The sequence below is a fragment of the Penaeus vannamei genome, chromosome 12 (genome assembly GCF_042767895.1).
Source record: "Penaeus vannamei isolate JL-2024 chromosome 12, ASM4276789v1, whole genome shotgun sequence".
NCBI lineage: Eukaryota > Metazoa > Arthropoda > Malacostraca > Decapoda > Penaeidae > Penaeus > Penaeus vannamei.
This window is the reverse complement of record NC_091560.1, coordinates 32,357,512-32,372,060: the sequence shown is the minus strand read 5'-3', so window position 1 is coordinate 32,372,060 and position 14,549 is coordinate 32,357,512.

The following is a 14,549-nucleotide window of genomic DNA, read 5'->3' as shown; positions in this document are numbered from 1 at the left end:
CGCTAGTTCACATGGCGTTTTGAGTCTGCAAGGGTATGTTAATGTGAACAAATTTGATACACCATAAAAATTCTTTGGTAATTACAAACGTCCGTTCTTTCTCTCACTTTATCTTCCCTTTTTCTCACTTTCTCTTCCCCCCCATCTCTCTCTTTTATTCTCTTTCTCTTCCCTCTCTCTCTCTCTTCCCTTATAATGAAGATGATTGTCTAACAAATGTTATATATATATTAATAATTATAATAACTTGCCATTATCTTAATGACAATCATTATAATAACACTTATGATGATACTGCTGTTGTTCGGTTTTGTAAAAATTCTCACTCATATATATTCGCAAACGCACTGCTATTTCACTGAATGCAGAATTTCTCTTGCACTTCGCCACAGGTCTTATCATAGCCTACAAAACCTATAATGTTTATGAACCCTATTGTGTGCGTGGTTTGCTTTCACCTTGAACTATTGATAAAATTCCAGTTACCACGTTGCGTGTGTACACAAAATAAACTCCTTCCGGGTGAAATGGTATACCACGTGACACGTTCCTAATTAAGATTAGGTGATTAGCACTCCTTAGATGTTTGCGAGTAAGTGTCCTCAACCTGTGCGCGCCGATGTAGACATAATGAAATTCCAAGTTTGTTTAATTATAAATTGTCATGTTTTAATGCAAGTTGCCATTGTTTATTTTAGAGAAATTCGCATATAATAGAGAAGTGATATTTCCCAAATGTACTGTAGTTAATAGATGAAAGCTAAAAACGAATTGAGAAGAGCATTTGTAGGAACCAAAAACATAACGGTCGACAGCCCCTTGTTCACAGTCTGGTACTATTCTATAACGATTACACATAGTAATAATAGTAGTGAGTACATAGTAATTTATGCAGTAAAAATATTGATGTGAAAAAAGGTAGATTAATATTCCATATAAAGATTTGAAACCGAGTCTACTGTTTCAGAGGCAGACATGCTATCCACTACATAACACGAACTATTTAAGAAAAATGTATCCTTTGAAATATAAAAACATTTTATCTAGCTCGTTCTTCCATTTCTGTTTGTCTGTTTATCTGTCTCTTTACCTCGCGTCCCTTTTATGATGTCTATATTTTAGTCTTTTCTCCTTTATACAAAGATGGAATAGTAAAAGCCACAATGGAAATTGAATCGCGAATTGTTTCAAATCTACCATGAAAAACAAAACAAAACAAAAAGGACGAATGTCTTTCAATCTCTTTCTTTTCAGTCTCCCTTTTCATTTTAAAAATAACTGTAATTGTCAAAAAATTACTGTTCATATCATCACCATAATAGTTCCTGTAATTTGCTATTGCCATTATGATAATAATCATGATAATAATAATGTTACTGCTTTTGTCTCTGTGTAAAAATTCTCACTAATATGTATTCGTGTACACTTTACTAGCTCACTGGAAGTAGAATTGCCTCATAAACTTAGTCATAGGTCTTGTCGTAACCTACAAAAGAATGTATTGAATTCAGTAGTTTTCACAATACACTGGTTCATAGTTTTGATATGATCCATGGCTGAATATCCAACTATGAACCCGGTTGCTTTAAGCTTGAACTCTAGATAAAATTACAATTACCATGTTTCGTGTATAAACAGCGAAATTAACTAAGCTATATTATCGAGGACAACTTTTGGGTGTGTACAGATTTGACGTGTGAGATTTAAATAAATTTATGTTCATTATAAATCAATATCTTTCCATATACATTCAAATATATTTCTCTATACAAATACACGTTATACAAAAATGCAACTTACTTATACTAACTCGAGGAAAGCAAATGTATGGAGTGAGAAAGTCGTTTTTCCGAAGCATTCGTGAGTGGCAAGTGAAATGTAATATTCATTGGCAAGTAGAGAAGAACCCCGTTCACAGTCTGACATTTTGTAGGCGATCGTGTATGGTAACAATTTCGCTGAAAATAAAATCTTAACGTTTGAAAATAGTTTTAAAAGTGTATGTATGTTAGGCTCCGTCAGGATTTGAACCCGAGTCTACTGATTAAGAGGCAGTCATGCTATCCACTACACCACGGAGACTTACAAGATATGAAGGTAAAACGAATTTATATATATGCTTATGAGAGCGCCTTCCTATTTATGTTATTTGTCTGTCTTTCTCTTCTAATTTATTTCTTTACTATGATTATTATCACTGGCTACTTACAGGAGGGAGTATAAGATTATTATAATTTTGTGTTTCAGTAATGTTATTGAGGGAATTTTCATGATCCGCCTGTTTTCAAAACGCTTTCATATGCAGTACTATTACAAGAATATGATATTTATTTTATGCGGCATTACTGTGATATCAATTGCAAATCCTGGCCGAGGTCGACACGCTCGCTCACGTGGCTTGTTTAGACAGTCTGTAAGGATATGTTGATAAGAACAAATTTGATACACCATAAAAATACTGCCTACATTTATTTCCTTTATAAGCACTACCATTATTAATATATATAATCGCTATAAAAAAGTATCACACTGTGAACAGGGTACCGTTGTTACCCGCAAAGTTGTGCTAATCACCTACTCTTTATTTGGAACGTGTCAAACGGTGTATCAATACACCCGGAAGGAGTTATTCTCGATTAAAGGGAATGTTTATCTTCGTTGGGTACACACGGAATATGGTACTTGTAATCTCATCTAGAGTTCAAGGTGAAAGCAAACCACGCACACAGCAGGGTTCATAAACACTCACAGCTTTTGTAGCTTTAAGACCTATGGCGAAGTGTAAGAGGCAATTCTGCACTCAGTTAGCAAGGCGTTCGAGAATATACGAGTAAGAATTTTAGCAAAGATTAACAGTAGCAGGATCATCATCGCTAAATGTTATCTTAGTGATTGTAATTACGATAATGATGTTATATTTATGATATATATAACATTTGGTAGACAATTATTGTTTTCCTGATAAGGGCGGAGAGGATGAGAGAGACAGAAGGGAAAGAGAATAAAAACGAGAGAGGGAGGGATGAGAAAGTGAGAAAAAGAGAATACAAGACAGGCGTTCGTCATTATCGTAGTATTTTATGATGTATCAAATTTGTTCACATTAACACACCGTTCCAGACCGTCCAAACACGCCACGTGAACTAGCGTGTTGACCTATGCTAAGATTTGCAATTGATATGGAAGTAAAAAAAAAAGCAAAAGATAAATACAATTTTGTAATAGTACTGAATATGAATGCGTTGTGACAACAGGCAGATCATGAAAATTCCCCTAATAACATCAGTGAAAAACGAAATTATAACAATGATGTACCCCCCCCCCCCGGTAATGACCCAGTGAAAATTATCATAGAAAATAAAGAAAAGAAAAAGACAAACAGCACAGGAAATAGGTAGGCGCATCTTATATGCATAGATACAAATTCGGGTTACAGTTTGAAAACACCAACAGAGAACAGTTTTGCTAATCACCTAATCATAATTTGGAAAGTCTTTAACGCCAAATCAATACACCCAGATGTTGTCCTTGATAATACAACATAATCAATTTCGCTGTGTACACACGAGACATAGTAATAGTAATTTTATCTATAGTTCAGGCTGAAAGCAACCAGGTTGAATTTTTTTATGCGGAACAACAGCAGTATCATTGGTATTATATTAATGATTGTGATTATGATAAGGGCAAGTTATGATAATTATTATACTTATAACATTTGTTAAACAATTGTTATTTTCATGATAAAGGAGGAGAAGGAGAGATAAAAGAATAAAAGACACGTTCGTCATTATCATAGTATTCTTATGGTGAATCAAATTTATTCATATTATTATACCCTTACAGGCTGTCAAAACAGGCCACGTGAACTAGCCTGTTGACCTATGCCAGTAATTGAATTGCAGTTGATAAAAAAAAAACTAATTCCGTGAAAGATAAATGCAATATTATAGTAATAATACAAAATGTAAATGCGTTTTGAGAACAGGCGGATCATGAACATTCCCTAATAACATTACTGAAATACAAAACTATCATAATTTTGCACTCCCTCCTGTAATGACCCAGTGATAATTATCATAGAAAAGAAAGAAAGAAAAAAGAAAAACAAACATTGGAAATAAGCGCTTCAATATAGGTATATACAAATTCGTTTCACTTTTACATCAATTAAGTCTCCGTGGTGTAGTGGATAGCATGGCTGCCTCTTAATCAGCAGACTCGGGTTCAAATCCTGATGGAGACTAGCATTCACATTTTTTAAAAATTATTTTCAAACATTATATAAATAAGATTTTATTTTCAGTGCCATTGTTACCATACATGATCGTCTATAAAATGTCAGACAGTGGAAGGGATTCTTCTCTATTTACCACTGAAAGTTTTATTTCAGTTGCCACTCACGAATGCTACGGAAAACGCCCTTCCTCGAGTTACTATAGCACAACTGGGAATTCGCATTTTTGTATAACATGGTTATTTGTATAGAATCATAAATCAGAATGTTTATTGAAAGATAAGATAATTAACCTAAATATACATATACACACACAAGTTGCCCTCGATAATATATTTAATAATTTCGCTACGTATACACGAAACATGGTAATCGTAATTGTGACTAGAGTTCAAGCTGAAAGCAACCGGGTTCATAGTTGGATATTCAGCCAAAGATCATATCCACACCAAAAACAAGTGTATTGAGAAAACCACTGAATTCAATAGGACACTACGGTTTTTTGTAGGTTTCAATAAGACGTATGACTAAGAGTAAGAAATAATTTTACTTATAATTAACCTAACTTTTTGATTATATCTGCATCGGCGGGCACAGGTTGAGGACACTTACCCGCTAACATCTAAGGAGTGCTAATCACCTAATCTTAATTTGGAACGTGTCAGACGGATCATGAAAATTATCTTGATAACATTACTGAAACACAGAGTTAAGATAATATTGTACTTCCTCTTGTAATGAACCAGTGATAGCATAAGAAAGAAAAAAGAGACAAACAACATAGGAAAGAAGTAGGTGCTGCTATTTAGTTATAAAGATACTCGTGTTGCTAATTTTCATGCAAGTTTGAACTAGATTCTTGACCTAGGCAGAAGACCTGTATTTACATTTAATATCAACGTAGTGTAGGAAATGTTATATATATATATATATATATATATATATATATATATATATATATATATATATATATATATATATTATATATATATTATATATATATTATATATATATTATATATATATATTATTTATATATATATATATTTCTTTAATGACAGTGAAACTAAACTTACAAAATAAAGAAAATATTACTGGATGTAAAGCGTTTTGAAAGGTGGAGCATGAAAATTATCTTAATAGTTGTACTCCCTCCTGTAATGAACCAGTGATAGCATAAGAAAGGAAAAAATATATATATATAATCATAAGAAAGAGGTAGGCGCTGCTCGTTTAGTTAGATAGAAATTCGTTTTTACTGTCTCTTAATAGATGCTTCTGTGGTGTAATGGAGAGCGTGACTGCCTCTTAATCGGTAGACTCGGGTTCAAATCCCGACGGAAAACCAAGCTTCCTGTTTTAAAATGGTTAAACCCATATTTTCACCGCATATATTTAATTGCTTTCGTAATCACTGTTGTTATAATCGTTCCAGATGATTTTGCTCAATTCTCAATACCTATTTGATCTTTCATCTAGTAACTACACTGCAGTTGGGAATTAACACTTTTGCATTATATGTGAATTTCTATAAAATAAACAATGGAAATGTATATCAAGACATATTAGTTAACTTTGTTGGAAATAGATTATGTCTGCATCGGCGCGCCACGAATTGAGACACTTACCCGCAAACATCTAAGGAGTGCTAATCACCTAATCTTAATTTCGAAAGTCTCACATAGCAGTACATCCAGAAGGAGTTGTCCTCGATAATAAAAAAAATACCTATTTTCGCTGTGTACACACGGAACATGGTAATTGTAATTTTACCTCCTCTTAAAGGCGAGCACAAACCATGCACACATCAGGCTTTTGTAGGCTTTGATGAGACCTATGGCGAAGTTTAAGAGGCAATTCTACATTCAGCATACTTAGCAAAGGCTAAGTGCAATATTTTTGTAGTAGCTCTGAAAATGAATACCAACGTAAACTAAATTTGTAAAATAAAGACAAATTTACTGGATGGCGTTTTCAAAGCAGGCGGATCATGCCAATTAATTTAGTAACATTACTGAAGCACAGAGTTAGAATAATACCTACTTCCTCCTATAATAAAAAGTATTAGCATAAGAAAGAAAAAAGAGACAAACATAGGAAAGAGGAAGGCGATTTTCTTTGCATACATAGATATTCGTTTCCCAACATATTAAGAAAGGCTCTGTGGTGTAGAGGATAGCATGACTATTACTTTCTTTTCTTTGTAATTTCGACCCCCTCCCTTTTTTATTTTTTACTACCTACATTTTATTGCTTTTATAATCACGATTGTCATTACTATACGTAACGAATGGTAGAGAAAAATGTTCTAATTCATCTTTCATCTTTCATCTAGTAACTTGGGTTGGGAATTATCACTTTTGTCTTAGAGGTGAGTTTCTATCGAATGAATAATGGGAATATATGTTAAGACATAGCAACTGATAATCACCCTAAATGTGTCGGAATAATATTATCTTTGCATCGGCGCGCCACAGCTTGAAGACACTTCCCTGCAAACGCCTAAGCTTAATTCGGAACGCATTAAACGGCATATCATTGCACCCGGACGGAGTTGCCCTCAATGACACACAGAACAGGGTTTTGTAACTGTAAAAGGCAATTCTACGTGCCGTTAGCAGCAAGGCGTTCGCGAATATATAGGAGTGAGAATTTTTACACAACGGACTAACAGCAGTATCATTATTAGTGTAATCATAATAAGGTTTATCATTACACTGGCAAGTTATGATAATTATTACATACATAACATTTATTAGACAGTTATTTTCGTGATTAAGGGGAAGAGAAAATGAAAGACATGTTCGTCATTATAGCATTTTTATGATGTTTTAAATTTGTTCATATTATATCCCTACTGGTTGTCAAAACAAGCCATGTTGAGCTAAGAAAATATTTCCAATTAATATCAAAGAAATGCATCAGAAGTTGAATACAATATTCTTCTAATAATACTGAATATGAACGCCAGACAATATTATTGGATGGAAAGCGTTTTGAAAAAAGGCGGATCACGAGAATTACCATTTTAACATTACCGAAACACAGTCAGAATAATCATGTACTCCCTCCTGTAATGGCCCCGTGATAGTTATCAAAGGAAAAAAAAGGAAAAAGGTAAATCAACAACAAAGGAAATAGGCGCTGATATTTTGAACATAGAAATTTGTTTTACTAAGACGATAATTATTATGAGGTGGATATCATGACTTCCTCTTGATACACTCGGGTTCAAAACCTAAGGGAGACTAACACATACTTTTAAAATCATTATCAAACTCATGTTATTAATTTTTCATGATTTGTTTTAAATACAATTGTTACCGCACATAACCTCTACCTAATATCTATTATTACAACTGGGATTTAGCCTTTCTGTATAACAAGTGTATTTGTATAGATTGGAATTCATGTAGTAGATTGGAATATATACTCAAAAATCTCGATTTAAATTCAACCTAAAAGCGTTTAAATCATATCCGAATGGTGCGTCACAGGTTGAAGATACCGGCCAGAATAAAGGATTGCTAATCACCTAATCTTCATTTGGAAAGTCTCAGCCGCCATATCACTGCACCCAGAAAGAGTTGTCCTCGATAAAATAGCATAGTTAATTTCGCTGTGTACACACGAAACATGGTAATTCTAAGTTGAAGCTGAAGGCAACCGGGTTCGCAGTTGGATATACAGGAATGGATCATACCCACACCATTAGCCAGTGTATTGAGAAATCACTGAATTTAGTAGAACTACAGTCTTTGTAGATTACAATAAGATCTATTATTAAGTGTACGTGGCAACTCTACTTTCAGTGAGTGCGAAGCGGAAAAGAAAGAGAATGAGACATTCGTCCTTATTGTATTCTGTTCCAGAGTTAATTTGAAACAATTCAGTTTAAATTCTTATTGTGGCTGTTAGCTTTCCATCTTTGTATAAATGAGAACAGACATCATAGAAGGGACGAGAGACAGACAGGCAGAGATATAAGAACAAGGTAGGTGCAATTAATATTATTTCAGAGGATATATATATTTTTTAAATATTAGTTCCTGTTATGGAGTGGACATCATGACTACCTCTGAAACAGTAGACTCGGGGCCAAATCGAGATGGGGACTAATTGATCTACATTTTTTTCTCACCCATATATTTACAGCCTACATTTATTACTTTTACATTTACTACTATTATTACTATGCGTAATCATAATAGAATAGTATTAGACTGAACAAGGTACCGTCGGAGGTTATATTTTGTTGTTGCTACCCACAAGTGGTCTTCTCAATCCGTAGTTTAGCTTTCATCTAGTAACTACAGTACATTTGTGAATTATCACTTTCCTAATCACTCTGGAACATGTCAGACGAATCATGAGAATTATTTTAATTGTATTACTGAAACACAAGGTTAAAAAAGAGACAGGTAGGCGCTGCTATTTGCATTAATAGAAATTCGTTTTCCTGAGATTTCAATAAAGTTTCGCCACAATATAAACATCTAAGGAGTGCTAATCACCTAATCTTAATTTGAAACGTGTCACGTGGTATATCATTTCACCCGGAGGGAGTTTATTTTGTGTACACACGCAACGTGGTAACTGTAATTTTATCAAAAGTTCAAGGTGAAAGCAAACCACGCACACAATAGGGTTCATAAACACTATAGGTTTTGTAGGCTATGATAAGACCTGTGGCGAAGTGCAAGAGAAATTCTGCACTCACTGAAATACCAAGGCTTTCGAAAATATATAAGTGAATTTTTTTTACAAAACCAATCAACAGCAGTATCATCATTAAATTGTTATTATAATTATTGGCATTAAGATAATCATCATCATCATCATGGGGGCTGACGCCGACGGGGGCGCATAGCCGCATCCACCCTTCGCTTCCACCTACGAGGATCCCTCATGGCTAGACGCCAGGCAGGGACTCGGCCCATCTCTAGTTCTTCACGGCAGGTTTGGTCGATCTGCCCAAGCCATGACTTCCTCGGTCGTCCCACAGGCCTCCTCCATCCAGGGTTGTCTCGAATAGAGACGACCTGATGGGCAGGATCATCCTGAGGAAAGCGAGCCAGGTGGCCGTATAGCCTGAGTTGGCGATCACGGATTGTGCAGATAACAGGGCTTGTGCCAGCCTCACGGTGCAACCGTTGGTTGGACACATGGTCCCGCCAACAGTACCCCATGATCTGGCGCAAGGACCTATTACAAAAGGCTTCAAGACGAGCCTCCAAGGCACAGGACAATGTCCAGGTTTCGCTACCATATAGCAAAACTGGCATTATCAGGGCCTTGAAAACCCGTAGCTTGGTCCTTCTGCACAGGTACCGACATCTCCAAAATACTCTTGTTGAGAGAGTTCATGACCCCTGCTGCCAGGCCAATCCGTCTGCTGACTTCATGGTCTGACAGCCCAGAGTTATGAACTACACTACCAAGGTATGTAAAGCTCTCTGTGACTTCAATGTCCTCGCCGCAAGCACGTACCGACTGAACAGGTTCTCCTAACAAGTCCCCAAATTCCTGGACCTTGGTCTTGGTCCAGGAGACCTCTAGACCCAGGGGCTTCGCTTCATTGCTAAATGCATCGAGAGCCGCCACTAGGGTTTCCAAAGACTCAGATAGAATGGCAACGTCATCAGCAAAGTCAAGGTCTGTAACCTTGATATTGCCCAGCGTTGCCCCACAATGACTTTGAACAGTAGCTCTGCCCAGTATCTAGTCCATGCAAGTGTTGAAAAGAGTTGGTGCAAGGACACAGCCTTGCCTCACTCCTGAACTAACAGGAAAGAAGCTCGACAGGCCCCCACCACACTTTACAGCACTTTCAGTACCAGTATACAGGCTTGCTATTAGTCCAATAATCCTTGTTGGTATTCCTCTCAGCCTCAGGATCTCCCAAAGTGACTCCCGATGCACCGTATCGAACGCCTTCTTGAGGTCGATGTAGGCTGCAAGCAGCCCACGCCCGAACTCATGACGGCGCTCTACAATGACTCGAAGCGCGAGGATACGGTCTATTGTGGACTTACCAGGAGTGAATCCGGATTGCTCCAGTCTCTGGTGCCTCAGTAGATGGTCTCTGATACGTCTCAGAAGGATGTTGGCGAGAACCTTGCCTGGTACACTGAGCAGTGTGATGCCTCGGTGATTGCTGCAGTCCCAACGGTCCCCCTTCCCCTTCCAGAGAGGGATGACCACACCCCTCAACAGGTCAGGAGGAATGGAACCGGACTGCCAGATGGCAGCCAGGACAGCATGTAACCCCCGTGCCATAGGTTCACCACCAGCCTTTAACAGTTCAGCTGGTATGCCGCAGATACCAGCTGCTTTACCACTCTTCAGCTTGGAAATCGCCCCCCTAACTTCAGTTAGGGAGGGAGGGTCCTCACTGATAGGTGGATTCGGCAGCGGGATCTCGACACTACCCGCATCCAAGTTAACTGTTGGTGGGTCAACCTGGTACAGCTGCTCAAAATACTCAGCCCAACGTCCCCGCACCGCAACAGGATCTGAAACGATCTGACCACTTACTGAGCGAACTGCTGTCACCTGTGAAGAGGGCTTGGAGTTCAGCTTTCTCAGGGCTTGGTATGCAGGACGAAGGTCATTTACTAAGAAATGGCCTTCTACCTCCTCTGCAAGACTCCTAATAAACTGTTCCTTGTCCCTTCTTAACAGGGACCGAGTTCTGCGCACATGAGAACGGTGCAATTCCTGATCCCCTGTCAGACGAGCCGCACAACATGCATCAGTGGCTTCCAGTGTCTCCCACGAGATGGAATTCTGTACTGCTCTCGGGCGTACACCAATCGTATCTTGAGCTGTATCAAGCGTTTCACGCTTAAAGGTATCCCACAGAAGAACAGGGTCTGTCAGACTGCCAAGCACTACGAAACGATCAGAGATTGCCTCAGCAAACCTGCGGGCACACTCCCCCTCCCTCAGCCTGTCCAAATGAAACACCCTAGGGTGATCATTTGACCGCTGCAGGGTTTTGAAGTGGACCCGGAGGGTAGCCACAACCAATCTATGGTCAGTACCACAGAACTCAGCACTCCTGTACACCCTGCAATTTTGAATGATCCTCCAACGAGTGCTAACAAGTATGTGGTCGATCTCCTTGGCTGCGTTACCCGCATCACTGTACCATGTCCAGCGATGTGGGTCTGGGCGCTGGTACCAGGAGCCAGAAATCCTCAATTTCTGGGACCTAGCAAAGTCCCGGAAAAGGAGGCTATTCTCGCTACCGGCATCAGCTCCTGAACCATGGGGACCGACAGACATCTCATAGCCAGCTCGATCACAGCCAGATACCGCATTGAAGTCGCCCAGAACAATGCGAATATCTCGTCGAGGACATCTGTCTGCCACAGATGTAAGTTTAGCGTAGAACATCTCTTTCACGTCAAGTTTACAAACATCGGTAGGAGCGTACACAGCAATAAGAGACATGAAGCCAAAAGAAAGCTTCAATCTCAATACCATTATACGCTCATCAACAGGAGTAACCTCTACTACCGAGGGCTGGAGTCTGCTGGAGACAGCAATGGCTACTCCCTGGAGATGGTGGCCATCGCTGCGGCCCGACCAGTAATAGGTGTAGCCACCTACACAGGTCATGCCGCTGCCAGGCCTCCTCACCTCCGAGAGAGCAGCCACCTCAACTCTCAGCCTCCCCAGTTCCCTCGACAGTAGAGGCAACCGATCATCCTGACGCAAAGAACGGACGTTCCAAGCCCCCACCCTAACTTCCCGCCTGAGGTTCAGCCTCTGGCAGTCGCTCCGGGTGGATGCCACCTCTGCCATCCCCACCGACGCTGCCCCATATAAAAGGGGGTGGCGGGCTGCGTGCCCCATCATCCACCTGTGGGGTTCCCAAGGGCTTTCCCCCACAAGCTTCACTCTGGGCTGGCGGCCACCAGAGCGCAGGCGAGACGGGTAGTTCCCGTTCCCAGCCTGCGCTCCAGCAGTCGCCCTCCCAGCAGGGCCCACAGTCCGCCTCACTAGCTGGGTGGGAGGGGCTTTCCCCCTCCTCCCAGCCTCTCCATTTATAGTTTGCACTGCCGATTGGATTATATCTGGGGGGAGGAGGACTGGCAAGGCCCACCTCCCCCGAGCCTCCCATTAACCCCAGGGGGCTAGGGGGCAGGAGTTGGTACAGGGCCAGGGCGTGTCCACATGCCGGTGGGCCATGGCCCTGGACCTCTGGGGCCTCCTGCTGCTCCGAGATCCCCCTCAGTTTAGCCTGGAACCGCAAGGTACCCAGTTTCCATGGGCGGCCACGAGGAGGCACTGCAGGGAGTCTCGATGATGGAGAGGCTATGCACTGGCAGGGGGAGGCTTATGCAGAGCTGCTCCCTTTTTCGCACGAGGCTAGCCAGCGGTGGCAGCTGAAAGTGAGAAGGCATGCACAAGCTCTTAACACTAACTAGACTACCACTCCATCATTTCACACCACCCTGCGCATGAAGCACCCACCCATTAAGATAATGGCAAGTTTTAATATTAATTGTATATATAACATTTGTTAGACAATTATCTTCATTATAAGGGAGGAGAGAGGGAAGAGAAAGAGAATAAAAGATAGAGAGGGAGGAAAGAGAAAGTGAGAGAAAGAACAGACATTTGTCATTTCCAAAGTATTTTTATGGTGTATCAAATTTGTTCACATTAACATACCCTTGCAGACTCAAAACACGCCACGTGAACTAGCGTGTTGACCTAGGCCAGGATTTGCAACTGATATTAAAGTAATTCCGCAAAAGAATAAGACAACATTCTTGTAAAAGGACTGAATATGAATGCGTTTTGAAAACGGGCGGATCATGAAAATTCCCCAAATAACTTTACTGAAAAACAAATTTATAATCTTATACTCTTGTAATGACCCAGTGGTAATTTTCATATGAAAGAAAGAAAAGGACAAAGAACATAGGAAATAGGTAGGTGTTCCTATATGCATATATAAAAATTTGTTTATTCATTAACATCTAAGTTTCCGTGGTGTAGTGGATAGCATGACTGCCTCTTAATCAGTAGACTCGGGTTCAAATCCTGACGGAGACGAACACACATACACTTTTGAAATTATTTTCTAACTCATATTTTTAAAATATCATTTTCAGTGCAATTGTTATTGTGACATAATCGTCTATAAAAAGGACAGTGGAAGAGGTTCTTCTCTACCTACCACTGAATGCTTAATTTCACTTGCCATTCACGAATGCTACGGAAAAACGTTCTCACCATATTTTAGCTTACATTGAGTTACTAAGCATTTTTGTATAAGGTGTATTTTTTATAGAATGACCGGATCGGCGCGTCACAGAATAAACACACGACCGAAAAAAAGGTTTGCCAATCACCTAACTTTAGGAAAGTTTCTATCTCCATATTAGTACACCTAGAAGTTGTCCTGGATAATACAAGTTTATTTCACTGTGTACATACGAAGCATGGTAATGGTATTTTATTTTATGTACACCATTAACCACCATATTGTTTAGTAGTTTTTGTCGTGTAATGGATAGCATGACTGCCTCCTAATCAGTAGACTCGGGTTCAAATCCTTACGGACACTATGGATGTTCTCTTTAAAATTTTCAAATCAATATTTTCTCTGCATACATTTTATTGCTTTCATAATCACTGTTGTTATTAATGTTCGTTATTGTTCCAGAATAGTGCCAGACTATGAACAGGGACTATGAGCTTACCTTCTAGCGTTATAGGTTACTGTTGCTGCCTACGAATAATATAGAAAAATGCTTTTCTCAATTCCTATTTGATCTTTGATCTACACTAATGTTGAAAATTGACATTATTGTATTAGATGTAAATTTCTATAATAAGAGCGATGGAAATGTATATTAAGACAATTCAATTAGCTTTGTTGGAATCAAATTACGTCTGCCACAAGTTGAGCATTTTTCTCTATCATTCGTGGGCAGGAACAGTAAACTACAACACTAGAAGGTAAGTAAGCTCATAGTCCCTGTTAATAGTCTGGTACTATTCTGGAACAATAACGAACATTAATAACGACAGTGATTAAGAAAGCAATAGAATGTATGCAGAGAAAATATTGATTTAATTTTTTTAAAGAGGAACATCCATAGTTTCCGTTAGAATTTGAACCTGAGTCTACTGATTAGGAGACAGTCATGCTATCCATTACACCACAAAAACTATTAAAGAATATAGTGGTTAATGGTGTACATAAAATAAAATACCATTACCATGCTTCGTATGTACACAGCGAAATTAACTTTTATTATCGAGGACAACTTCTAGATTATTACTGATAT